We start from the raw sequence: 25,119 nt of genomic DNA, 5'->3' as shown, positions 1-25,119 counted from the left end.
AAGAGGCTGAGATCTGAGGATCACAGGGGAGGAAAGTCCGTGAGACTCTTATCTCCAATTAACCACCAGAAAACTGGAAGTGGCGTTATGGCTCAAGTGGTAGACTCCTAGCCTTGAGCTGAAGAGCTGAGGGACAGTGCCAAGGTCTAGAGTTCAAACCCCATGACCTACCCCCGCCCCCCCCCCCAAAAAAAAGTCCTTCAAAGCCAATCAACAGATCTAGGAAGGGACAGATAACCTGTTGACTTAAGAAAATGGAACATCTAACCTAGGTGACACGTATTGATTTGGCACAGATCCTTCAATAGCTCCCTGATGGTCCCAGATGGTAGTGTGTATATATGTTGGTGCTCTAGTGCCTTTGTTTTCCCTACTTTGAGATAAGATACCAATCTTATATTTGAATGCCTGAGTGGATCATGTGTATTTGTTCGTGGCTTTTAAATTGGGTAGGGGGTCTCAGGACCCCTAGGGTTGAAATGTAACTTTTGACTCTTTTGCTAAGTGTTTTTTTTGGGATCCTCCTGACACTGCCTCCAGAGTGCTGGGATTACAGGTGTACCACCATGCCAGACTTGCTAAATACACTTGTGTATGTATGTGAATGTGTGTGTACACATGTGTGCATGTTGATTTTGGGGCCTGATGTCAGGACCTCTGCACTATACCTAAGCTTTTTGCTTAATTAGAGAAAAGGTTTGCATAGACTTTCTTGCTTGGGCTGGAATTAAAATTGCAATTCTCAGATCTCAGCCTCTTGGGTGGCTAGGATTATAAAGTTGTGAGCCCCTGGCATCCAGTTTAAATGCATTTTTGAGAGACTTCCTAGATAATTTCTCAGGTAGGAGTAATACTCATTGAACTGCTTTTCCCCACTTCCACAGAACTTCTACCTGAGAGAGATAGACAAACACAGACAGACAGGTAGATAGAAAAAAAAGTGTTCAGTTTTTAGAACTGGAGCTGTAGCTCCAGTAGTAGAACACCAGCTTTTTGTGAAAAAGCTAAGTGAGAACAGAAAGTCCCGAGTGCAACCCCCAGTACTGGCACACACATTAAAAAAGAAAGAGGGTGACACTATTAAAAAAAACAACAAACTTATGCAACCGTAACCTCTCTGTACATCATCTTTACTATTATATCCCAGATCCAAAAGAGACTCCAAAACACCCAGTTAAAGGAGCTAGGAACTTTATTACAACTGCATGGGGTCCACTTCCTACTACCGTGAAAGTAGGAGAACAGCCTTGTGCTCAGGGTAGGGTGGGTTTTTATAAGGGTAAGTTACGTAAGGAGTTACATAGACGAGCCATGCAAGGCAGGTTTGGCACATTTTCATTGCTTATGGTTATATGACCTTTAAATTCATTTGTTCTTTATGATAAATATCATACAAACTAATTTGCAATAGGTTATCCATAGTGGGACCACTCGGTGGTGGTCTTCAATTGGAAGACAGTGGTGATGTCACCTGTGGGCGTAAGGCCTTGCTACTGAGCCAAGCGAGCAAGGTTACAGAAGCAAAACATAGCCTTGAGTCACAAGAGCAAAGGCAAAACATAATCTTGACTTGGTCAGCAATACTATCGATGCTATGGACACTATTACAGAAATTATTTTTATTATAAACTCCTGATTAATACAGCAACTCAGTGTAGCTGGTGATAAACCTCAAGGTTGTCAGTAGCTTTCTGTAAAGCTCCCAGCTTGGTAAACTTGAGTGAGGGAGAAATGTTCTTTTGCTTTTTTAGCAAGGATGAAAAAGAGTTAAAGGCTGACTAGTCAGCTTTTGTCTGGGGTTTTTCTTTACCAAGAGGTTTTGCTCTTTATCAATAATTTTGTCCTGTTTTCTGATTTTACATTTTTCTTCCCTTGGATAGTCTTCTTTTCTAAGGGAAAAGGGGGTTCAGGGGAAAGAGTAAATTTCCAACAGCAGGAAGGACTAAGGCCAGACAATAGAAGGAACTTTCTGCTAGTGAATAGCAACTCAAGTACTACATTTACAATGCAACTAAATAATTTTTTAAAAAGCGTTGTCTTGATATACCTCACCAAACTCTCCTGGCAGTTCTTGGATAAAATTGCTATCCTATTGAAGGTGATTAGAAAAGTAGCTACATTTATTGCGTGTTTATTATGTGTGAGGCACTGAGCGGATTGATTTTCGAATATCAACCCATTCCCTTCTCATAGGAACATTGGACAGTTTGAACTGTAATGGGTGGAAAACTGAAGCTCAAAGAGAGAGATGTGGTGTCCTAGGACATTTGGCATTTGAATCAAGATCCTTCTGACATAGGCGCTCATCATTCATTTCTGGATGAACGGAGGGGACTTTTCTCCGTGGAAGTAGGGGAGAAAGATTTGCCCGAAAACTCTGTAATGTTGATTTCCTAATGTCGACTCACACAGAATCCCAGGTCGGGGGTATCCATCTCTAACATGGGCCTTTCCAGGCGCCTGACGCGCGGTGCGCAGGCGCACCTCTTCCGTCCGGCCCCGCCCCCTGGGAGGGCGCTGCGCCTCACGCTCAGCTCTGGGGCTTGCGCATTGCCTCCCTAGCCGGAGGCTCCTTCCCGGCCGGGGACTTCCGGTGCGCCGAGGTGCGGTTCCGGGTCGTGGTGCGGCTGTGGGGAGCAGGGCTGTTGCTTGGCGGGCCGGCGGCGGCGGGCGACTGGGGGCGTGAGGGCAAGCCCGGGGAGCGGCAGCTGAGTGGGCCGGTAGGAGCACCGGTTTCCTAAGGATCCCGAGAGTGCAGAGTTCGGGACAGGGTCCCGGGAGGCGTGGGAAAGCCGCGGCCTCCCCTCAGGAGCGTGTGTGGGCCGGCCGGGCCCGTGTAGTGTGGGAGACAGCTTCAGGTAAAGCGTGCCCCGGCCGCTAGCTGCTGTCCCGGCCCGCAGGCCAGCCCGTCCTCCCGCGCGCGGCCTGGGCGGCCCCCTCCCTCCTCAGCTCTCGGCGCTGTCTGTCAGGCCCTTGTCCAGGCGGCTTGGGAGCATCCGTTTCCTGGCCTTTTCCAGAACCGGAGGCTGCCCTGAGCCTGACAGCTGGGTGTGCGATTTAGGTGAGGAGATGCTAGCGGACCCGGCCGTGTCGGGGTGCGTGTGTGTGTGTGTGGGGGGGGGGTGGAGAGGGTACGGAGTCTGCTCTGGTAATTTCAGGCCCTGAATCCAGGACACTATCTCCGTGCCCTGTCCTCATAATGTGAAAGCAAGTTTCCAAAGCATTGCCCGTGTAGCCCCCCTTTTCCTGGAGTCCATTCTCCCCACCGGGCAAAGGGGAGCAGGGAGGCAGAGCCTCGCAGACTGCCTTCGGTCACCTAGAGTGCTGCTGTAACTTTGATTCTGGGTTTTGTTTGTTTATAGGCATGGCAAAGGAATGCTTTAAGGTCTTGAAGTAAAAAGATTGTAGTTTGAAGAATATCACTGTAGAGTTCCACAAGTTGAGTTGGAAATTGACCAGAACTTTGCTTCTGAAGCAATCAATGAAGTAGATCGCAGTATCTGACATTGGGCAAAACACCCTGTCGTTAGAACCGCCATCAGCAACGTTCAAAACTCTCCTCAGGTTTGAACAGTCACATGGAGAGACACATCAGTTAAAAAAAAAAATCCTCTCCCTGTTTTGACCCTGTTTTGAAAAGCAGAAAGGCGGATCCCTAATGTTAAAACCCTAGTAGAGCTGGAAGAGACACTGTCGGTGTAGTTCAGTATAAAGAGTTCTTGTTCAACTGGGGTTTGAACTCAGGACCTGGGTGCTGTCCCTTAGCTTTTTCTACTCATAGCTAGTCACTCCACTATTTCTGGCTTTTTGCTGGTTAATTTGAAATGAATTTCAAGGACTTTACTGCCTGGGCTAGTTTCGAACAGCTAAACTGACTCAGCCTGAACTACCCAGCCTCCTGAGTGGCTAGATTACAGGTTTGAGCCACCGGCGCTGCGGGTATGAGGTGATCATTGTTTCCACCTCTTCCAATTTGCACACCTACAAACTTCCTGAGGTCCGTGCATGCTGGTGGCCCCTCTCCCATTCAGCTGTGTGCTGATACCTACTATGTATGTGAAATTGCACTCATTTCTCTGTTTCTTCCCTGGCCCTTTACTGTCTTTCCACTTAGGCTTAAAACGATCCCCACTGTGACCCATTATTCCATATAAGGATCGCTAATCATATTGATTCTAACTCCTCCCCCCCACCCCCTAGTCCTTTTTTTTTTTTTTTTGTCAGTCTTGGGGCCTGGTCACGGACCCTGAGCTCTTTCTTGCTCAAGGCTAGCGTTCTACCACAGTTGAGTCAGTTTCACTTGTTTTTCCTGGTGGTTAATTGGAGATAAGAGTCTCATGGACTTTGCTGTTGGGGTTGGCTTTGAACAGCAATTTTCAGATTTCAGCCTGCTGAGTAGCTAGGATTGCGGGCATGACCAACCGGTGACAGCTTAGCCCGTTGGTCTTGATAGGGCCTCCTTCCTGCTCTTGCCTAGAAGTGCTCTTTCTTGGTCCATTGGTTTTGATAGGACCTCTCCCTGCCCCTTCCCAGAATCCCCACCCCTCCTTCTCTCTCCTCTTCCCAGTAGTGGGGTTTAATTTCAGAGCCTCTCAAACTTTTTTTTGCTAGTTAATTGAAGAGTTATAGAGTTTTCTGCTCAGTCTGATTTGGAACTATGATCCTCGGATCTCAGCCTCCTGAGTAGACAGGCACCCAGGTCCTGCCTAGAAGCTTGATGGGTTACCCAAATGAAAGTGGGGGTTTTTGAAACTAACATGGGACAAACCTGGCTGGAAATGATTTCTTTCTTACCTAGAATCTTGTAAACACTCATTATTTATAGTTATTTTACTTAGCAAATATTTACTGAGTGTGGATACATGCCAGATACCCATACTAGGACATTTACAGGTAAATAAGACTCATTCTTTGTGCACAGGAGCTCAGTTTAGAGAGAGGGAAGCTAGTTATTGCAACACAATGGAATAAACATGCTCTGTGAACAGAGTTCTTTGTGTGATATAGTGAAGTGAGAAATAGCCAGGGAATGCTTCATAATGTGAGATAAGCTAAACTTTATTGAGTTTCTCGTGTTTAATCATTTGAACTTCAAATTTCAGATTAGGAAGAATAAATTTACACAGCTGGTAGACACAGAGCCAGGATTCAAACCTAGGTCTGGGCATCTACCAGAGCATTACAAGTCAGGATATAGTAAAGATACTTGTACAAGCCTAGGTCTGCCTGCTGCCTTAATCTTTGCTTAAATTTTAAAAAAGTTTCCCATCTTGTCTTCTTTCTCACACTATGACTATCTTTATACAAAAACATATTGAAAGGTCTGTATACAGGAAAACTATGGACGTTAAAGTGAATAGTATAGACATCTTTCAGGGAGAGCTGGATACGATGGTGTATGTCTATAGTCCCAGCTATTTTAGAGCTCAAGACAATAGATTTCTTGGGTCTAGTTGAGGCTAGCCTCAACTGGGTAGCTGGGTGGATGGGCTGAGCTCTTGAGTATCAGCAGCAAAAATAGTTTCTGGAGAACAAGCATAGACTCTGGATTCGATTGGTGGTCCTTCTCTTACTGGATATATGACTTTTGGCAAGCTGTTTAACTCTACCATTGTTTTCCTCAGCTGTGAGATAGGATGGGACAGGATGACCTCTCTGAGTGCTATGAATATTTAATGAGGGATATTTAATATGGATAAAAGACGTGATACAATTTGAGTAATCTGAAAAGCTGTAAATCTAAACCTTTTGAGCAGGAGCTTTAGAGTTTTGGAGCATTTCAGATTTTGGGTTTTTGCATTAGCAATGCTCAGCTAGTAAAGTCTATGCAAATATCCCCAAATTCCCCCCCCCCCCAAAAAAAAACAAACAAACAAAGAATTGAAACCTAAAAACATTTATCATCTTTAAGCTTTGTTTTGTAAGGTCCCTAAATTGATGATGGCCTTAAGATCCACTGATATAATGCTGTGACATGATGTTAGAACTGTGAATGAGTTTCTGGCATGAGTAAAGAGAGAAAAATAGCAACACTTTTTTCTTTTTTTAAAAAAATATTTTTTATTGTAAAGATACTGTACAGAGGGGTTACAGTTACATGAGTACACTGTTACTCCCTTCTTTGTTTTCCCCCTACTATCCTTCCCTCACCACCTTCCCAACTCCCCCTCCCCCCACTTTTTTTCTTAAAGTTAGAGATTTTTATTGAAGTTAGCATTCTATGGGGCTATATCCAAAGACATTCTAGGCATTACTTCCTATAGCCATTACTTTTAGCAGGTGACAAAGAGGTAAAGTTGGAGGGGCCGGAGGGGTCAGAGTAAGCCAGCCTGAGTGCCTGGCAAGAGAGGTCTATTCTAGTTTACAGTTAATGAATACTTTGAAGATCTGTGATTCATTGAGTAGTTACAGGTAAAACGTTAGTCCTTGGGGATACAAAGAACAATAAACTGTGGTTCAGACCCTGAAGTTGTTGACATTCCAGTGGGGGAGGGGTGTGTGTGTGTGTGTGTGTGTGTGTGTGTGTGTGTGTGTGTGTGAACTAAGAAGCATGGTACAAGCCCCCACAGAGTGCTGTGGAGCTCAGATAAGGAACATCACATGGTGATTATTAGTACTTAACTCTGTGCTGGCATTGTCCTTATACTTCACCTCATTTATTCCTGTGTGGGAAGGTATTATTAGCATCCTGGTTTCACAGATGAGGAAAGTAGGACACAAAAAACTTAAATATATTTCCTTGAGGGTTGGGGATACATTCCCTCACTGAGAGAGTGCATGCTTAGTATGTTCAAGGCTCTGAGTGGAGTCCTCAACACTGAAAAGTTCAAAAGAAAAGAAGAGTCTAGCTGGTAGATATGAACTATGAGGATTGTGTGCCTGATTTTGCTCTATAGACTGCATCATATTGCTTGCTCTTGTGATATGGATGGGGGCCCTTTTGACCTGCTTCTGAGAATTGTTGCTCTGGCCTTTGAGGTGTCACCAGTCACTACTGGGTGTTAGGGAGAATGAGGAATGAGGTGCCTCTGCACTGACTTTGCTCATCTGTGTCACTTTACATACCTGTCTTGCCTTTTGGTGGAGGGTTTGTTTTGCTTGTTAACTGAACACTTTGGAAATTTGCACTTGAGTGGATTTATCTGTTACAGGATGAGAGAATTTGCTAGAAATTGGTTATTCTGATGTATAGTCTTATTGTTAAGGACATCAGGGATATCAGGTTGTCCTAGGACAGGAAATTCTGTCACATTACATATTTTCTCTCCTCATCAAAGGTTCCCTGACCTTGTATTTTCTGCCAGTTTGAAATTTTTGAGAAGTTTTGACTCAGAAGTTAGTACATTTAAGCTTGTGTAGAACTTAAAAATGATGGAGTGCTTCTACTTCAGTCATTGTTGAATGCCTTTGCACACTTTTCTCCTTTAATCTTCATTCTGTAAGTTAGGTGGTTTTATCTGCATTTGATTCAGTAGCCTGAGGCTTGGGGGTAAGGTATAATTAACTCAGTTGTCTGTTGAGCATCTCCCTCAGTGGTCTCCAAGTCACGTGCCATTGTGTACTAGGATGGGCCTTGGAGAACTGGAGGCTTATGCCAAATGGAAAGGTGGCAGGTACTTAGGTCTAGTTGCTTGTTGCCATGTAATGAAGTAGGCCCAGTGTCCCAGATCTTATGTGTTTTTGTTTTGAAAAATTGTGGAAATCTGGATTTTAATGTATTGAGTATAAAAATATTCCATTTAAATAATTTATTATGTGGATCAGAACCACATTTGTGGATTGTGTACAGTACTTGGCTGTCTGATTATAAACTCTAATCTACCTGCCTGTTGAAATTTTCTACCCAAAATTCAAAGCAGGAGGTAAAATACAATGGTGTGTGTGTGTGTGTGTGTGTGTGTGTGTGTGTGTGTGTGTGTGTGTGTGTGTGTGTGTGTGTGTGTGTGTGTGTTTCTAATACTGATGCTTGATCTCAGGGTCTTATGCTTGTGAACAAAATGTTTGTCTTGTTTTTCTCATAGCTGGCACTATACTACCTGAGACACACCTCTTTTTCTGGTTATTTTCTAGATAGAGTCTCATGGAATTTTTCTCCCCAGACCAGCTTTGAACCAGGATCATCTAGATCTTAGCTTCCTAAGTAGCTAGAATTACAAGCATGTACTACTGGCCCCTTGCCAATGTGGGTTTTGACCAAAATGTCTGGTAAATTGGCAGAATAAGGGGACATTGTACCTTATACTGATGTCTTTTGGAGAGTGGCAGAGTAAATTTTTTTATTATTTAATCAGGCCAAATCTCAGAATGGTTGTTTTTGTTTTTGTTTTTGTTTTTTGGGTCCGGTCGTTGGGGACTGAACTCTGGACCTGGGCGCTGTCCCTCAGCTCTTCAGCTCAAGGCTAGCACTCTACCACTTGAGCCACAGCACCACTTCCGGCTTTTTTCTTTTTTGCTTATGTGGTGCTGAGGAATCGAACCCAGGGCCTCAGGCATGCAAGGCAAGCGCTCTACCACTGAGCCACCTTTCCAGCCCCATGGTTGGGGTTTGGATCAGGAGATAACCTTACTACTTGTGCTTGGTGCTCTTAGAAGATTAAATGCTACCAGATCTATCATCTCTTTGATCCTGCCCACAGTACCCTGAAGTGGTATTATAAATTTGTATACCATCTTTCCTTTAATTGTCATAATCTTTTATAATAGGTGGTATTCTAAAGGGGGGTGATCATAACCTTTGTAGGTAAAGAGTGGCATTCAGTGAATTGCTGTTTAGTAGAAAGTACAGTAGACTGAAAGACTTGAATTGTAAATATATCATTAACAGCCTTTTGATCTTGGTCAAGTCACTGACAGATCTTTGGGTCTTTTTCCCATAATAAGATAATAAGAAGAAAATTCAAGTCTTGCTGAGATCTTTTCAGGATGCCCAGCTTTCTGATTCCAACTGACATGAGGCCAGTCGTCCTGACTTAATTGGCAGGTAGACAGTTGCTACTCAATGCTGCTTGTCCTCTCTTCTCCCTGGATGGCAGGTTGGGGGCTGGTCCTTTTCCCTCTCTGATGGCAAGTAGGAAGTTTGTCCTCTCTGGAAGGCGGGTATGAAGCAGTATTCAGTGCTTCCTTGGGTTCTTTGTTCATGACTTTAACTTCTGGGAAGGGACCTTGATGGGCCAGGCACTTCCCAAATGGATACAGTGCTTTGTTGACTATATATACACAAGATTGAAGGGAGCAGAATGAGAGAAATATGGTCAGGGAGTTCTCAGCCCAAGAGTTTAATTTATTTTTATTTTAATACCAAGCTTCCACAAGGTGAAAATTGAAGAAATATTGTCTTCTAGATACTTGTTTTCATTCATACTCTATTGTATAAAGAAATAACATAGAATATAAAAATGAAGAAAATAAATCCTGAGCAGTCATTCAGAATTTATTAACTCTATTTGGCAGCAGTCTGGATATATTGAAGAAATAGATTTAATATAAAAACCTCACAAAATTTAGACTGAAAGTAGAACATAGTTTTAAGTAATTGAAAGTGAGAAAACAGATAATCCACTTAAAAGAAAAAAAAAACCCTGAAATTCTGGAAAAAGGGAGAAGGTATTAGAATAGCTATTGAAATTAAGTTATAGTAATCGCTTGTGAAATAAATTATTATTTACCCCTAAGTATATTCAATGTTAGATTCATAATATCCTATATGTGAGTATGTTTTCATGAATATGCTTCTATTATTGATGCAGATCAAGTGGTCTGAATGTGTACAGCTGCAAAAAATAATATGTTTTTAGTTCCCTGTGGACTCATTTTAAGGTACTATGTTACAAAAGTACTGTTTCAGCAGAGAAATTGGTAGGCAATTGTACACAAAGTAAATCTTCAGTGTAAACTTTAGTTGCTGACATACAGGAGACTTAAGGAAGAACTGAGGTGCAGCCTTGAATCCTGAAGCAGTATGAGGTAGGATCTCTCTCTCTCTCCCTCCCTCCCTCCCTCCCTTCCTCCCTCCCTCCCTCCCTCCCTCTCTCTCTCTTTCTCTTTCTCTCTTTCTCTCTCTCTCTCTCTTTCTTTCTCTTTCCTTCCTTCCTTCCTTTCTTTCTTCCTTCCTTTCTTTCTTTCTTTCTTGGCTTGAACTCTGGGCCTAGGCACTGTCCCTCAGCTCTTCAGCTCAAGGCAAGCACTCTGTCACTTGAGCCACAGCACCACTTCCTGTTTCTGGTGGTTAATTGGAGATAAGAGTCTCACAGACTTTCTTGCCTGGGCTGGCTTTGAACCGTGGTCCTCAGATCTCAGCCTCCTGAATAGCTAGGATTATGGGCTTGAGCTACCGGCTCCCTGCTGAGGTAGGGCTTTTGAAATCATACTCACCTGGATTGAATACTGCCCATCAGTTATTAGCTGTGTGACCTGGACAGTCTGTAAAATGGGGATAGTAGTGCCAATCTCACATTGTACTTGTGAGGAATAAATGAAAACATTTATGTCTGTACTTAATAGGAAATACGATGCTTTGGAGACATGCAGGTACCAGTCCCCCAGGGCTCAGGACCTTCAGGATGTTAGGGTGATGTAACTAGCAGTGATACTGGAGTGATCGTGAAGGAAAGACGCTCCTTTTCATATCTGAGTTGTGAAAGTAATAATTTCTGATTGTGCTTTGTGGATTACTTAGTACATACAACTACTGTGCACTCTTGAGGTTTATGTGCTCTTTGAGGCTATTAAATAATTAGCCTGCTAAATAACAATAAACACATGTCATCTTACCTTTTTTGGTCCATGTGGCTAACCTTTGAAGTTGTTAAGGGATATTCTGTTGTCTTCATTCCTACGCAAAGCTTAGTGGACTAGTAATTCAAGATGCAGTGTTATTAATATTGATACAGCTAGAGCTCATAACCTTTGTGTTTTGACTCTAATGGGGGTACTTTGCCACTGTTTCTTGCTGTTCCAGATCTGGATATTGGAACTGGCCCTTGTTTTGGGATTGTCATCAGTCTGATGATTTATCTTATTAATATAAATTTAATGCTTATAGAAACTCTTGATCATATTGAGAACATTTGATTATAGGTATAACCTTGTAACATGGAGTTTACACACTTAATAAAACCCGAACATTAATTGCTGGCAAAGACTGGTATTGAGAGGGTCACTCCTTTATTGTTAGTGGATTACAAATTGATGAAAGTTTTTTTAAAAAGCACTTTGGCAATATTTATCACAAGCTCTTAAAAGGAGTCATGATGCCTTTGAGCATTTCACTTTTAGGAATCTTCATTAAAAAAATAATCATAGATGTAGAAAAATGTTTGTGTCCAAAGATGTTCACTAGGCAGTGCTTCTAGTAGCAAAGTTAGAAACAGCTTTAGTATTGATAAAGGTTAGAGAAATTATGGAAATGCCACCGAACAGAATATTGCATACTCATTTTAGTATTTTAGGAGAATTTTAATGACATGATAATCTGTATTTATTCTAAGTGGTATATATACAGAGAATGTACAACAATATAAAGTATGATTATAATTATGTCAAATCTATGCAAAGAAAAAGTAGATGGGAAGGTTATAGGTCTTTTTCTTTTCTCTGTTTTAGAAATAGTTTCTGAAAAAAGTTATTATTACTTTCTTATTTTACTTTTTTGGTGCTGGGGATTGAAACCAGGACCTTACACATGCTAAGCAAGCACTTTGCTACTGAGTTACATCCCCTGCCCTGTAAAAAGTCTTTTTAGGTGTTTTTTTTTTTTTTTTTTTGCCAGTCGTAGAACTGGAACTCAGGGCCTGGGCACTGTCCCTGAGCTTCATTTGTTCAACTCTAGCACTCTACCACTTGAGCTATAGCGCCACTTCCAGCATTTTCTGTTTATATGGTACTGAGGAATCGAACCCAGGGCTTCATGCATGTTAGGCAAGCAACTCTAAGCCACATTCCCAGGCCCTCTTTTTAGTTTTTTTTTTTTTTTTTGGGTCTGGTCGTGGGGCCTGAACTCTGGGCCTGCGTGCTGTCCCTCAGCTCTTCAGCTCAAGGCTAGCACTCTACCACTTGAGCCACAGCGTCACTTCCGGCTTTTTTCTTTTGTGGTGCTGAGGAATCAAACAAATCCAGGGCCTCGAGCATGCAAGGCAAGTGGTCTACCACTGAGCCACCTTCCCAGCCCCCTCTTTTTAGTTTTACACTTGACATTAACAAATATGAGTAGAGCCAGTAATCATCATTCCAACTAACAGAGTTTGTGTTTTCATCTCAGTTATTTTGCACTTAGAATATGGCTTCATGTGTTTTTGCTATAAATGATAGATGTTAAAAATTCCCAGGTAAATCTCACTTGTTTCCCCTGCCATAAAAGAAAAAAAAAATGGTGCCATATGCCTGCAGTCCCAGCACTCAGAGGCCAAGGCAGAGAGATCACAAGTTTTAAGCCAGCTTTGGCTACACTGGGAGACCCTGTGTCTAAACAGGTTAAATGGAGTAAAACAATAAAGAAACCTCAAACAACATCAAAATCTCCAATCCTCCACAAGCAAAAGCAAGAGCATATAGAAGAGGCCTGTTTGTATTAGGGTACCAGCGTTGTAGTGCTACCTTACCTCTTTACTCTTCAGTGGGACTTTGTGTTCAGTGGGGCTTGGAACACGTTGGTCTTTATTTTTTTTTGTTGATGCTGGGGCTTGAACTCAGGGTCTGACAGCTATTCCTGAGTGTGTGTGTGTGTGTGTGTGTGTGTGTTTTCCTCAAGGCTAACATTTTAGCACTTTGAGCCACAGTTCCACTTCCAGGTTTTTGGTGGTTAATTGGAGATAAGAGTCTCCTGCACAGCTAGCTTGAAATTGCAATCTCAGATCTCAGCCTCCTAAATGGCTATGTTTACAGGTATGAGCTACCACCTTGGTCTTTATTTTCCCAGAGATTACATTCCTACCTCCATAAACATAAGGTTTGCCACTGACATCTAGCAGTTGTGAGTTCAATCCTTACATAGTGATGTGTGCTTTTATTATATAGAAAATCATTTGTGTTAAAAAAGGTTCAGCTGAGGCATAACACAATTTTAAAGTATTTGAGGAAGTAGTGATCATGAATTGTATAGCTTCAAACCAGCCAAGTGGTTCAAGTGCTTTCTTATTTAACACAAAAGTGGTTTTTTTTTGTTTTTGTTTTTTTTTTGGTACTGGGGTTTCAGGGCTTTCAGGCTTACTAGTTTCTTACTCTACTACTTGAACCATGCTTCCAGGTATGCTCTTTGCTGGTATTTTAGAGATGGAATCTAGCAAACTTTCTGCCTTGGCTGGCCTTGAATTAAGATCTGGATCTCACCCTTCTGTGTTACTCAGATTCTAGGCCCTGGTACCTGGTTAAGAGAGTTTTATAGGAAGAACATGGAAGTAAAGCAGTGAACATACTTGGTGACCTCTGGACAGTTGCCTCATTTGATCTGTCCCAAGAATTCCTTAGTTACAGAATTATAAGCCGGTTGGCTATTTCTACCTTGTTGAGCATAAGTTGTTTGCCTTTTAATATGGACATATATAAGAAATAGATAAATTTAATTGCCTCTTTTTTTTTTGTCAGGGTGAGGGGGAGTGCCATTACTGGGGCTTGAATTCAGTGCCTCACATTCTTGCTCAGCTTTTTTTTTTTCTGCTCACAGAAAACAGTCATACCTTCAAGTCTGGTGTTTGCTGGTTAATTGGTGATAAGAGTCTCTTGGATTTGTCTGTCTGGGCTGGCTTTGGACTGCTGTTCTCAGATCTCAGCCTCCTGAGTAGCTAAGATTACAGGTATGATCCTTCAACACCCAGCAAGTTTTGCTTATGTTTTTAAGCTAAGTAAAATTAAGGTTACTTATGAGGCCTAACTGACTTTGTCTGCTCACGAATTCTTCAGATCTGGCCTTCATTTTAATTACTTTCCCAGGTGTGAATTTCTAGGTTTTTTGATTTGTAGAAAAAAAATTGAAGATGAAAGTTTGTGTTAGCTTTTAATTTTTTTTTCTGGTAACAAGAGTCAGTAAAAAGTATGAATATTAAAATACCTTGATTAGGGAATGGGCCTGGTGGCTCATTTCCTGTAATCCCAGTTACTTGAGAGGTAGAGATGGTTTGAGGCCAACTTGGGTAAAAAGGTCCCCCAATAAGTTGGCATGGTGTGCATGCCTGTCATCCAAACTATGCCAGAAGCTTAAACAGGATGATTTTAGTCTAGACCCACCTGGGAAAAAAAAATGCAAGATCTAATTTGAAAATAACAGCAAAAAGGGCCAGGGTTATAGCTCAAGTAGTAGAGTGTCTGTCTAGTAAGTGAGAGGCTTTGAATATGCCGGTATCAACCTTCCCCTCCAGAAAAAGATTATCTTACTCTTTTTTGTAATTATTATATATTTCATTATTGAAATAATTTTATATGTCCATTAGACATTATGGCCTGTTAGGATTTTAAACAGTGCATATAATTCTCCTATAGATGGTATAAAAACAATGCAAAAAAAACACACAAGTATTTGAGCATATTTAAATAAGGAAAATATCAGGCAAGTTGTTTCTTTTGTAAACTGCTTCTGTCCAAAGCATTCTGTACATTATCAGAATGAAAAATGACAGCACTTTGTCATCTGTTCAAATTGATATTGCACTCTTTGCAATGACAGCTGAAAAGGCCCACAGGTGCCATATAAAGAGGTGACCATGTTGTCATATTTCATTTCGGCATCCCTCTGCAAAGCCATAATTACCTAATTAGGTTGTTAATTAGGAGATTAGCATTTCACTATATTGATAGAATGCTCTTTACTGGCGTGGGGCTAGATACAGATTTGTCTGCCTTAATTTATAATCTCTGCCTGTTTTGTACTTATTTATTTGCTTAAGATCCTTGTGTGAGGCAGCTCAGTTTACATGAGGAACAGTTTGTTTACAAGCTAATGAAGCTTTGATCACTAGATTAAAGTTGCTGACTTAAAACAGGAGCAGACTGAAAAGAGTGGTCACGTCCTAGAAATGAAATGAAAATTCTGAGTTGCTTTATTCTGTTAGCATAGGCAGCAGACACATGATAAGGATTTGAATTGTTGGTGTAAAATCCAGAATACAGAAACTAAATCTGGAATGTGCTAGAGATTCATAAAACTAGGCAAAGGCAGTTATTTTAGTTGTCTTTAATGATAAGTTCCTGTAATTTATACTTAGTATTTATGTTGCATTTTGAATATACTTCAGAAACTGACGCTTGGTTAATGACTTCAGAACTAATCTATTCCGTCCTTAGTATCTACTTCCTTAGATAGTCATGTGTCAGGCTTTATTTGTACCTTCCATTAGTCTGCTTGGATCATTTTCTTCCCATACTCCGTAGTCCTCAGTCCTTGTGTAATTTGAAGTATTTCACAGTAACCTTGATGAGCTATTTGGCCTGAGCACAGTTTTTTTGTTTTTGTTTTTTTTGTTTTGTTTTTTTGGGTCCAGTCGTGGGGCCTGAACTCTGGGCCTGAGTGCTGTCCCTCAGCTCTTCAGCTCAAGGCTAGCACTCTACCACTTGAGCCACAGTACCACTTCCGGCTTTTTTCTTTTTGTTTATGTGGTGCTGAGGAATCGAACCCAGGGCCTCAGGCATGCAAGGCAAGCGCTCTACCACTGAGCCAACTTCCCAGCCCGTGAGCACAGTTTTTATCCAGTGTATATAACATTCTTTACAAGGCAGGGAAAATTTTTTATTTTTTTTCTATAATGTTTGAAACTTGTATTATATATGTTTTTATCATATAATATATATATATATATTTGTCTTTTGCACCTTTTCCGTTTAAGGCAGTTATGAGTTTTAGGAACACATTAAGAGCACCATTTACATTGTGTTAGTAGTTTTTTTTGGTCAGTCCTGGGGTTTGAACTCTGGGGCCTGGGCCCCATCCCTCAGCTCTTCAGCTCAAGGCTAGCGCTCTGCCATTTGAGCCACAGTGCCACTTTCAGTTTTCTAGTGGTTTATTGGAGATGAGTCTCACGGACTTTCCTGCCCCGGTTAGCTTTGAACTGTGATCCTCAGATCTCAGCCTTCTGAGGATTACAGGCGTAAGCCACCAGCACCCAGCTTCTTCTTTCTCTTCTTCCTCTTCCTCCTTTTTAAAAAGATTGAACACTTGGCTAATTTGCATGTTATCCGTGCACAGAAGACATGCTAATTTTCTCTGTTTTGTTCCAATTTGAGTATATGTGCTACCAAAGTAATAACCTTCTTTTATTTATTTATTTTTCTCCTTAAGATAGGTCTCACTGTGTAGCTCAGCCTTGTTTTGAATTCTCTGCTTCCCTAGTTTTGGGATTACAGATGTGAACTACTACACTTGATTTAATTTAAAACTGCTGGACACGCTGGGAGACTCTTATCTCCAATAAACCACTAGAAAACTGGAAGTGGTGCTGTAGCTCAAATGGTATAGCGCTAGCCTTGAGCTGAAGAGCTGAGGGACAGCACTCAGGCCCAGAGTTCAAGCCCCACGACCGACAGAAACAAACAAACAAACAAAAAAAACCCCAAAAAACTGCTGGACACCTATAGGTTGTGCCTGTAGTCTTAGCTACTCAGGAGGCTGAGATCTAAGGATTATAGTTTGAAGCCAACCTGGGCAAAAAAAAATCCACAAGATTCCATTTCCAAAATAACCAGCAAAAAGCCTAGCTGGTAGTTAGTGGTAGAGTACAGTTGAGCAAACAAACTGAGCATACGTGATACTCTGAGTTCAAACCTTGGTACCAACAAGGGAAAAAAAATACCCAAAACAAAAGCTTTTATATTAAGAAAATGTTTGTGGGGCTGGGTGTTAGGTTTTTAAAAAGAGGTAGCCGAGTAAGAACTGCACCACGCACGTGGTATTCAGGTAAGGGGTAGGTTTATTCAGTAGACCTGCTGGGACCAGGCAAGGTTGGCACTCCACGTGGCTGGGAAAGGCCTGGGAAGGAGAGAGCTGGGAAAGAGAGGAAAGAGCTAGAAAAGAGCAGAGAGAGGGGTAAGAACAGTAGCACTCACGTGGTATTCGGGTAAGGGGTAGGTTTATCCAGTAGACCTGCTGGGACCAGGCAAGGTTGGCACTCCACGTGGCTGGGAAAGAGAAAGGGAAGAGCTAGAGCAGAGAGAGAGCTAGAAAAGAAGAGCAAGAGCAAGAGCTAGAAAAGAACAGAGAGAGAAAGAGAGAGTCTGGGCCTGGGCTAGGCCTTATGTAGGGTATGGGCGGGGAAAGGTGTGGCCACATCAAATTCAGATGTGACCTCTTCCAGGTGTCTCAGTTGCCTAGGTAACGCAGGTACTGGGTGGAGACTTTGCTGCGCGGAGGGTGGAGTCTGCTTGCCATCCAGGAGCGGACCTTACACTGGGAAGTTGGCTTAGTGGTAGAGCGCTTGCCTTGCATGCCTAAAGCCCTGGGTTCGATTCCTCAGCACCACATAAGCAAAAAGATAAAAGCCGGAAGTGGCACTGTGGCTCAAGTGGTAGAGCGCTAGCCTTGAGCTGAAGAGCGGAGGGACCGCACTCAGGCCCAGAATTCAGGCCCCACCACTGGACCCAAAAAAAAAAAGAAAATGTTTGTGGAAATTCTAATTAGTCAATTCAGATTTTGCTTAGTAGGCTTAAGAATTGATCAGTAAAAACTACAGACATAGCTCCTGCTAGCTGGAATCTAGTTTGAGAAATATACAGTAAGGATGAGTCTGGAGGATTATCAACCCTGAACTTGGTAAAGTTGATTTACCTGGAGCAGGTGTTTAAGGCTTGACTAAAACAAAGGTCAGTATGGTTGATGTACAAAGAACTAAGGAGTGAGAGATGGACCTGCATAAGTAGGCAAGGCTCATCCCTGTAGGAATTTGGGAAGTCACAGAAGAATTTTAAGACTAACTAGGAAGCAGTTGTAACCTGGGTGAGAGATAGTGGCTTGCATTAGATTACTGAAGTGGATAAAAGAGCTAGGATGCACAGGATTGGTAATGAAATGCCTTTAGGATTTGTACAAAGAAAAAGGAGTCAAGACTCTTGATTGGGATATTCCATATTCTTTCTAATTTTATTTAAATTTGAGAATGTGTTTGAGCATGTCAATAGATAAAGGATTACTTTCCGGCTGGACACCAAATGTACAGTATTAGCAGCAAACTTTCTTTTCAGGTGAACTTAGAAGGATATGAACATTGCAGTATCACTCTTGGGTCCTATAAGGGGGCCACAGCTTTGCGAGGCAACAAGAACCAAGACCCATGATCTAGAGTGGATTAGAGCATTGCCTACTGCCCTGGAGGAAGAAGGTGCTCCAGCACACAAGGATTTGCTTCAGCAAAGTCAGCTATTGGGCTGGGATTTTTAGCACTAGGATTAGTCTTCCTTAATTAGAAATGTAGGATGCCAGCTGGGCGTGGTGGCTCATGTCTGTAATCCTAGCTACTCAGGAGGCTGAGATCTGAGGATCACAGTTCAAAGTCAACCAGGCAGGAAAATCTGTGAGACTCTTATCTCCAATTAACCACCAAAAAACTGGAAGTGGCACTGTGGCTCAAGTGGCAGAGTGCTAGCCTTGAGCTGAAGAGCTGAGGGACAGTGCTCAGGTCCAGAGTTCAAGCCCCATGACTGACCAAAAAAAGAGGAAAAAAATGTAGGATACCTATCACCTTATGAAAAGAGAACTCTTTTCCCTAGGGGAAAGGATTTGGAACCTCGCGTTTCTGCATGAGGAATTTAGATCTATTTGAGGTAATCAACTTGTATTACAAATTGTTTAAAATTGTGTACTCTTACTGTTCTGCTCGGTTAAGTACTTTGTTGGTATTGGGTTGGAATCATTTGAGCTAGAGAAATCTAGGTTACAACCTGGAGTCTTCCCTTACTTGTTTGTGCACCTTCCCATAAAATTCATCCTTTAAAGTGGTAAAATGTAGGGCTGGGAAGTTGGCTCAGTGGTAGAGCTCTTGCCTTGCATGCCTGAGGCCCTGAGTTCGATTCCTCAGCACCACATAAGCAAAAAGAAAAAAGCCGGAAGTGGTGCTGTGGTTCAAGTGGTAGAGCACTAGCCTTGAGCTGAAGAGCTGGGGGATAGCGCCCAGGCCCAAAGTTCAGGCCCCACGACTGGACCAAAAAAAAAAAAAAAAGTTGTACAATGTAGTGCATTTGTATATTTGCAGTGTTGTATGACTATCATCATTATGTCATTCCATAACATTTTTATCTTCCCCAAAAGAACCTTGAGTCCTCTAACAACTACTCTCTAGTCTTCCCCAGCTTTCGGCAAGCACTAATTTACTTTCTATCTCTATGAAATCATGCAATATAGTCTTTGGTATCTGCTACTTTTATTTAGCAAAATGTTATTCAGATTCATCTATATTGTGGCATGTGTCAGTATTTATCTTTTTTTATTGTTAAGTGTTCTATTGTATGTACTATAGGCCAACTTTATCCCTTCATCAGTTGATGGACATTTAGGTTATTTCTAACTCTGGCTCTTATGAATAAGGCTACCGTGTCACAAGTTTTGTGGGAACATGGTTTTCACTTCCCTTGGTTATACACTTGTTAGATTGCTGGATCTCATGGTAATTCTGTTTTTACGTACATTTTGAGGAACTGCCTAATGGTTCTCTGAAAGGTTGCATTATCCCTTTTGCTTCAGCTCTCCTCAGACTCTGTATTACTGTGGTCTTTTTGGAGGCAACCCATGGCTTTAAAACATCTGTGAGCCTTTATAGTTGGAGAAAAAATTTCAATTTTCTCTGTTCAGTCAGGTTTATTTTATGAGCATATATTTATCAGCATTAGTGGTAGAAATCAAAGAAGGCTCATAATGCTTTTCTCTCAAGGATTTCACAGTCCAGTGGTGAAACTTCATACTGGAAATTAGGAGATTCCAAAGCTAGTGAAAGAACCAACTGCTCAGATATTTGTGAATTTATGTAGTATGCATGGATCCAGGCAGCGGTTGACTTTCTTTTCTTTAATTCTGGATTTTTCTTCCTAAGGGCTTGTCAGTTTGTCTTTTAACTGTTATTTCTTTGGTTCTTTCCCCTTCCAAGTCTTCCTGAGTGTATATATTCACATCCAGGGCATCAGCTGTCACTTGTATGTTAATTTCTCCCAAATTTGCTCAAAGCTTTCTTCTGAGCTATTTGAGTTTACTTATTGAGTTTATTTATTTATTTATTTTTAGACAGGATTTTGCTGTGCAACCCAGACTAGCCTTAAACTCATGATCCTTATCTCCCCTCTATCTGCCAACCTGTTCTTACCTCTGAGTCCAGTCTTACTTTGCTGGCACTATCACAAAAGCTGTAAGCTTTCCCTTTTCACATCTACTCAGTCACTAAGTTCTATCACTTTTTGTCTCTTAAATGTTTTCTTGAATTTATAGAATCGTCTTTCACTGCTTTACTTCAAATTTCATCTCTTCCCTGGGCTGCAGTCACAGCTGCATAACCTATCTTTGTCTTGCCCATTGGATTAATCTTCTATACAACTACCAGAACGATCTCTATGAAATGCCAATCTAATCATCAACTTTGAGCTCATGTTGTTCTAGTTAATAAAGGTACCTGTTCCAATATTTCTTGTTTCATTGCTGTCTCAAATGTTGCTATTTGTCCACTCTTCCAACCTTCAAGCTTTTCCTCTTTGACAGTTTTATATATATATATTATATTTTTAATTTTTTTGTCAGTCATGGGGCTTGAACTCTGGGCCTGGGTGCTGTCCCTCAGCTCTTCAGCTCAAGGCTAGTGCTCTATCACTTGAGCCACAGCGCCACTTCTGGCTTTTTCTGCTTATGTGGTGCTGAGGAATCGAACCCAGGGTCTCATGTATGCAGGGCAAGCACTCTACCACTGAGCCACCTTCCCAGCCCTACAATTTATCTTATACCTCAAAATAATAACAGTAATAATAGTAAATATTTGTATACTATGTACCATGGACTAAGAAGTATTAGAAATATATAACATGTATTCACTCTTTCAGTCTTTTTCTGGTAAGCACCAGAATCATTCCCATTTATAGATGAGGGAATGGAGACACAGAAGTTGGTACTCCCTGAAGCCCCACAGAAAGTGAGTGGCCAAGTCCAGATATGATCTCAGCTAGCTTGATGGTTGATTGTTCTCATTTTCCAGCCTGCTTCACCTAACTACTCTTTCTCAGCCTCCCCATTCCCTTGATTTTTCCTACTACAAAGGATTTTCTCTTTGCTTCTGCAATAACTCATGCATGGCCTGATGTCCATAGATAGAACTGGGAGGGATTTTATTGTAAATGCTTCCGATAAAGGAGCCAGCATTATCAGCATTATAGATTATTTCAATGTCATCTCTTTTTCTTCATCCTCCTCCTTTCTTTTTTTGGGGAGGCGTGGGCAGTACTGGGGTTTCAACTTAGGGTCTTGCGCTTGCTAGGCATACTAGGCAGGTTTTCTATCATGGAGCCATATCATTTTGTGCTGGTTATTCTTCAGAATATTTCTTGCTCCTTGCTCTGGAATGTGTCTGGACTATAGTCTTCCTATGTTTTGCTTTCTTCTGTAGCTAGGATAACAGGAACATTTCACCACATTCTGCTTCTTCCATTGAGATGGACTTTTCTTCCCTGGCCTCAAATCCTAATCATTCTAATCTCAGCCTCCCACATATCTAGGATGTTAGGCATTTGTCACTGAGTCCAGATATTGGTTGAGAGGGGAGGTCTCTTGTGCATGCCTGGGTTCCTCGTGATCTTCCAGATCTCAGCCACTGTTGCTTGGAAGTTTTCTTTGTTTTTAAGACAACTAAGTTGTAAGTGACTACTTTGATATTCTTGGCCTTATTCATCTTTGTGAAGCCTGTATATTTCCGTTATAGGTCATTATAGACTTTTCTAGCATTGTTTTCATCCTTTGTTTTGTTTTTGATTTTATGCTTGTACTGGAGCTTGAACTCAAGGCCTGGGCACTGTCCTTAGCTTTTTTGTTCAAGGTGGCACTCTACCACACTCTACTTCCATCTTTTTTTGGTGGTTATTTGGAGATAAGAACCTCACAGACTTTCTCCCTGGGCTGGCTTTGAACCATGATCTTTAGAGCTCAGGGTTTTTTTTTTTGTTTGTTTGTTTGTTTTTGCCGGTTATGGGACCTGAACTCTGGGCCTGGGCACTGTCCCTCAGCTCTTCAGCTCAAGGATAGCACTCTACCTCTTGAGCCACAGCACCACTTCCGGCTTTTTCTGCTTATGTAGTACTGAGGAATTGAACCCAGGACCTTATGCATGCAAGGCAAGCATTCTACCACTGAGCCACCTTCCCAGCCCTTGACTTTCTTCTTGATAGGAAATGTGATTTAACATTTTAATTCAGAATTCCAGCATTTTGAGGATTGAATAGATGTTTTTTCTTCCCTTTCTTAGACTAGTGCATTGGATAAAGACTTTGATGAATAGATGTCAAGTGTTACTTGGAACAGTATTCTGGATCCATAAGTATTATCATTACACTACTTCTTACTTGTACAGTATTTAGCAAGTTGTACCTTAGTTTACTGATTTATAAAACATGGATAATGACAAAATTTATATTTTAGTTTTGTGAGGGACAGAAATGACTTTTCCAAAGCCATGCAATTAGGTTTCTGGTAATTAGAACCAGAATTTGTATTTCCTAAGTAATCTTATGATTCACTGTTGCCTTTTTTTTTTTTTTTGGTACTGGGGTTTGAACTCTGATTCTCAAGCTTGTTAAACAAGTGCTCTTAGCACTGAGCCATGCCTCTAGCCCTGATTTTTGCACTTTACTTTTGAGATAAGTTCTCTCTTCCTGCCCTGGGTTCTTTGTTCTTTGTTGAAAAGGGGTTGCAAGAACTTTTTTTTTTTGGCCTGGCCTGGCCTGGCCTCAAACTATGTTCCCAATAATATCAGCCTCCCAAGTAGTTAGGATTACAGGCACAAGGCAAGGGGCAGAAGGAGCAGGTGAATGGAACTGGAGAATCTTGAGATTTGTTTTCATTTTCTCTTGCTGCATGACAAATGAACACAAGCTTATCAATTTAAAACAAAAAAGCTTATGCTCACACAATGAGTTAGGAGTCAAGACTTCAGCTTGGTTTTTGCACATCATCTCAAAAGTATGAAGTTAAAGTGCTACCTGGTTCTGACCTAGCTGGGGACTCAACTAGGGAAAAAGCTTCCAAGCCTTTTCAGGTTGTTGGTAGAATTTATTTCATGTGTCTGTAGTGTCATATATATAATTTCTAGGCAGTGCCTCTCCTATCACTTTTGTCATATTCTATTGGCTGTCAGCAAATTAGGTCTCACCCACATCCAAGAAAGGGGGCAACCTACAGTGGGATAGGTAGACCATGCCAAGAGGCATGAATTTCTGGAACTATCTTAGGATTCTGTCTACCATATACACTTTCAGACCCATGAAAGCAATGTTTTTATTTTTCTCTCCACGCTGTAGCTCTGTTGTCAAAGAATGAAATCTATATTAGCTAGGCAGTTGAGTTCTATTTATAGTTTAAGCCTCTAAACTGGTAATTTCACACTGAAAAACAGTCTAGTTTCTTTGGCATTGTTCATTATTTTCACTCTAGGTAAAATTGTAAACATTTTTACCTGAGATCTTAAAGCCCCAAATTGTGTATTTTCACAAATATCAATCAAATCTGTTATGTCAGAGAGGCAACACCCATTGGAAAATAATTTAGGGCTACATTGCACCAAACTGACAGATTTCTTGAAACTGCCAGAAATGTTGGCAGGTTTGGAGTTTTGAGGGTGGTGGGTGGTTAGGTTGTCTGAAATTTCACAGCTACTGCTAGCTAATACACATTAATTTCAAAACATTTTGAAGAAACTGATTGCCTCATAACAGCTGAATAATATATTCTAATTTAGAACTTTATAGTTTGATGTGATTAATACTTAGATTCTTCATACTTTTCACAGGACACATCTACTGAGCAAAATTTAGATCTTGACCTGTCCATTGATAAAATACCCCTTAATCTTTACAGAATTAGATATTTCCATCACTGAAGCTATATTTTTCCATTAAACCCTTACTGTTCAAACTAGGGTTAGGAGAATATTGGTGTGTGATGGAGGTACTAGCAGCCAAGTAAGCATTGCACATTTTCTTGGAGTATCAATTTCAGGGACACATTTTTCTGAAATATTATTATTATTATATATATAATATTATTATTTTTCTGAAATATATTATAGGATAGAATGCGAAATATGGATGATTACTAAAAAATTCCCTGGGGCTAAGGATGTAGCTCAGGGGTAGAGTGCTTGCCTAGTATGTTCAAGGCTCTGTGTTCTATCTCTAACTCTGCAAAAAGAAAAAAAAACTGTTTTTTTTTCTCTTTTCAAGATTTGGAAGTGTTCCAAGGCCATAGTATTTTGAGGCCAATGTTTGCAGGCCTCAAATGAACTTGCACAGTGTTTCCACTAGATTCTGTTAGTCAAAGCCCATCACAGGGCTGGGAGGATGGCTCAAATAAAGATTTGCCTAGCAAGTTGGGGGTCGAGGTTCAACCCCTAGTAACACATGCACATGTATGTGTGCACACGCGTACACACACATGCACACACATATGCACATACAGGGTAAGTAATTCATTTGTCCAAATTTAAGGAGTGAGCCAATAGACTCTGTTTTTTGATGGGTGAAGCTACACAGTCTGACCTATTAAAATCTACCAACTACTTTCAGGCAAGTTACTTCTTTAAGTTTTTCTTTTTTATTATTATTTATTTATTTATTTAGTCATTTGTGGGGCCTGAACTCTGGGCCTGGGCACTGGCCCTTAGTGCTTCAGCTCAAGGCTAGTATCCTACCACTTGAGCCACAGTGCCACTTCCGGCTTTTTTTTCTTCTTATGTGGTGCTGAGGAATCAAACCCAGGGCCTCATGCATGCAGGGCAAGCACTCTACTACTGAGCCACCTTCCCAGCCCCCAAGTTTTTCTTTTTAATCTACAAAATGAAGATGACATTAGTATTTTCCTTCTGGATTGGTTCTAAGTATTAAGTGGTGGTTACATGATGAGGAATGGTTACAGCTCATGTTAAGAGCTTAGGAGATGCCATGTTACTGTCTGTGTTTCTGCCTAAGGAA

General features: G+C 41.2%; 1 protein-coding gene and 1 non-coding gene across 5 annotated transcripts in view; one reads left to right on the top strand and one right to left on the bottom strand.

The window, feature by feature from the left end:
- The first annotated feature begins 2,619 nt into the window (after positions 1 to 2,619).
- The window catches only part of Mapkap1 (MAPK associated protein 1), a 234,748-nt gene continuing 212,248 nt past the window's right edge, over positions 2,620 to 25,119 (top strand). Inside the window, exon 1 of one of the 4 annotated variants that reach the window (XM_042681086.1) lies at positions 2,620 to 2,858. The gene's annotated coding sequence lies outside the window, so the exon portion shown is untranslated. Of the gene's footprint in view, positions 3,062 to 13,764; positions 13,788 to 25,119 lie in introns of those variants that run through there. The other 3 variants (XM_042681084.1, XM_042681087.1, XM_042681089.1) reach the window with 3 other exon arrangements.
- On the bottom strand, positions 16,124 to 16,226 carry LOC122109081. The gene has a single exon (XR_006147658.1). It is a non-coding gene; the product is annotated as a U6 spliceosomal RNA (small nuclear RNA).

Source organism: Dipodomys spectabilis, unplaced genomic scaffold (genome assembly GCF_019054845.1).
Source record: "Dipodomys spectabilis isolate Male_0828 unplaced genomic scaffold, ASM1905484v1 ptg000067l, whole genome shotgun sequence".
In the NCBI taxonomy this organism is placed as follows: Eukaryota; Metazoa; Chordata; class Mammalia; order Rodentia; family Heteromyidae; genus Dipodomys; species Dipodomys spectabilis.
Note: the sequence above shows the minus strand (reverse complement) of the source record. Positions and strands in the feature narration are given on the sequence as shown.